This window comes from Convolutriloba macropyga, chromosome 5 (genome assembly GCF_964194025.1).
Source record: "Convolutriloba macropyga chromosome 5, txConMacr16.3, whole genome shotgun sequence".
NCBI classification, from domain to species: Eukaryota; Metazoa; Xenacoelomorpha; order Acoela; family Convolutidae; genus Convolutriloba; species Convolutriloba macropyga.
This window is the reverse complement of record NC_134472.1, coordinates 27,076,013-27,079,691: the sequence shown is the minus strand read 5'-3', so window position 1 is coordinate 27,079,691 and position 3,679 is coordinate 27,076,013.

The following is a 3,679-nucleotide window of genomic DNA, read 5'->3' as shown; positions in this document are numbered from 1 at the left end:
TAGAGACATTTTACAGTAGAATAAGAGAAGCAGGTGCACTCTGCAAATTCAAAGACTTGGAGGAAGATATGGTAACGGACCTATTCATATCAAATATGAACAACACATCAATTCAAATCGATCTTTTATCAGAAGTGAGAACGCCACAACAAGTACTTAATTTCACCATCAACAGAGAGAGGGGAAAAGCAAACCAACAGGAGATTTTGAGAGCGCACACAAACAATACCAGTTGGTCACAAGTATCATACATCAGAAACAAGCCAAAACATCCTTCCCACAACGCACAATACAACAACCAATACTACCTACACCACCAACTGGTAAAATAGAACCATGTTGTAAATGCGGACAAGCATTTATAAAAAATCATCTAAACATGTGCAAAGCCCAAAACTTCATCTGCAAAGTATGTAAATATATCGGCCACTTCAAATCGATGTGCGAAGCACCAATGCCTGAAATAGGAAACACCAAATTCAGACAAGACCACAGAAAAAACAAACAACAACAAAGCACCCCTCAAACAATAAGAGTTCGACATGTGAAAGAACAACAAAAGTGCGTCGAAGAAGAGGAAACAGAAGAAGAAACAGTTAACGCAGAAGCCGCACTCTACATAAAAGAACTAATGGAAGATTGGTCATCAGTGAACACAATAAGACCAGTGGTACTGAAGAAAATAAACAGCATATCGCTTAACAATGAAGCAGGAGGTGAATGTTGGGTCAAGACTAAATACAACAACATATTAATGGATTGGTTAGCAGACACAGGCTCACCTCGAACATTTATGGAGCATGCAAAAGCAAAAGAAATCACAAACAAAAACAAAGCAAGCAGAATAACAACATTTGACGAGAAATCAAGATATAAATGTTTCAACAATCAGAACATAAAGATATCAGGCGTACTACACATCACACTCAAGTCAGGCGCATGGACGGCAAAAAACTGTAACATCCTACTAGTCAAGCATCTACCGCAAACTGTGAGGGGCAGAGACATCCTACAACAACTAGGAATCTATTTAACAGCAACAAAACCGACTGGTATGACCATTGGCTTAATATCGGATGCATCAACAGAAGAAAAATCGAAAATCGCATCATAAAATGGATATTCGAAAAATACCCACACCTCTGTACGCGCCTAGGCCGCTCAAAAAACCATATGGCAAAGTCAACTTTCAAAGAAAAGTTTACCCCAACACAACACAAAGGTAGACGAGTCCCATTACACCTACTAGAACGGGTAGAACAAGAATTAGAAAAATTAATCGAGGACAAACAAATAAAGAGACTTGAGAAATGCTCAGACGAATACTTCATAAGCCCTGTAGTAATTACAGTCAAAAAGGACAAAAGCGTCAAAATCGCACTTGATTCAAAAGAACTAAATGACGCAATCCACAAAAATAAATACCAGATGCAAAGCACCGACCACCTCATAGACGCTGTAGCAAATTACGTATCCGAACGGAGCACAGAACAAGCAACATTTTACTTCTCAAAAATAGATCTGAAATATGCATATAGCCAAATACCTCTAGATCCACAACTACAAAAACACTGCAATTTTAACATAGTAGGAGGAAAAGCAACAGGCACTTACAGATTCCTTAACGGCTTTTACGGACTAACAGACATGCCAGCAACAATCCAAAAAACCATAGATGTCACACTAAGAAACTGTCACAACAAATTTGCATTTCTAGATGATATTATAGTAATAACCAAAGGCAACATAACAGATAACGAAAAAGAAATAGACAAAATATTATACCTATTGGACAAAGAAAACTTTAGCAATAAAATTACAGAAATGCGAATTTGCTAAGAAACAAATAATTTGGCTAGGTTACGAAATAACACCAACCGGTATAACACCTACCAAAAAGAAGTGCGAATCAATAAACAAACTAGAAACACCCAAGAACACTAAAACAACTCAGATCATTCATTGGATGCATACACCACTTGATAAAATTTACACCGAGACTAGCACAACTATCCGAAACCCTAAGACCACAACTATCAAAAAGCAACACAAAAGCCCAAAATAAACTAGACTGGAAAGAAGAACACACAAAAGCGTTTGAGAATATCAAAAAACAAATGATAAACATCACGGAAAATAATTATTTCGATATAACCAAAGATACAAGAGTAAAGAGCGATGCAAGCAAAAAGGACTAGGGCCTGCTTGGAACAAAAACACGGTCACATATGGAAACAAGTTGCATATGCTAGTAGGTTCTTAAATAAACTAGAAGAAAGATACAGCACAAACGAACTAGAACTATTAGCCATAGTATGGGCACTAGAACACTTCAAATATTACCTTTACGGTAACAAATTCACTCTCCAAACGGATCACCAAGCCCAATTGTCAGCACTAAAAAACAACAGAGGAAATAAAACATACCAAAGCAGATTATCGAGATGGGTAGACAGACTACTACCATTTAACTTCATAATAGAACATATACCGGGGGAAAATATGCGGTTTGCTGACTACTTAAGCAGACACCCATCAGGGTCTCCAACACCAATAAATGAGGACGATGAAACGTTTGTAATAAACTTGATAGAGAAAATTAAACACGCCTTTCTGAAACAAAACATAAATCCACTTGGCTCAAATAAACCAACTGGTAAATTTAACCAATCGGAAAGCTCAGTTCAAAATGAACGAAATGACGTCACACACTAAAGAGAATACACACACTAAGGAAAGCGCTTTTTGCCATATTAACTCAAAACAAGTTGCTTCATTCATCTCACTCTTTATTATCACAAATAAAACCAAAATTGATCGCTATTACAACTCGCGCTCGCCCAAAATTAAATACATTTGACATCCCCATTAAAAAACGCTTCCGCGCCCCCAATAAAAACATTTCTCCAATGGAGACACAAAATTCAAAACAAAACAATGCGCGACACTAGCACGCAAACGGACACGGACTCCAACAAAGGCAAAGGCCTAACTGTACTTAACCCGGATAAACACGCCGAACTATTTACGGCAATTGACAACACCCCCACGCCGGAATATAGGATGAACCTTATGAGAGTATTTAACGAGGAATTCATTGCGGAAATTTCAAAGAAGGACTTGGGACCAATTATCGATCTAGTTGAAAAACAAGACTGGCTTACATTAAAGAAAGCTAACCCAGTATTCCATAAAATTTACCGCGATCTATCCGTTACTCCATCAAGCTGTCTTTTATAGGACAACCGATTGGTTATCCCGGCGAAACTGAGACCAACGGTCCTCCGAACTATTCATAGCAAACATCCAGGCCAAGCGGGTATGCTTGCATTAGCAAAATCCGTATGGTACCCGCACATACACAGCGACATTGTCGCACAGGCGCAGAGCTGCAGACATTGCATCGAAAAAGGTAAAAATCTACAACCAATAACCCCAAAAACAGATCTAGGCTCGTTACCATCACTAGTAGAACCAAACGAAGAAATACAGATGGACTTTGCAGGCCCAATCCCATATAAGGATAACACACAAAATAATTATATATTAGTCACAGTCGATAGACGGTCAAGATACCCACATGCAGAAATATTTAAAAACTGCGACACAAAAACAGCTATAGAATACCTTGAAAGCTACTGTAAAGTACACGGAATACCACGTTCAATTAGATGCGACC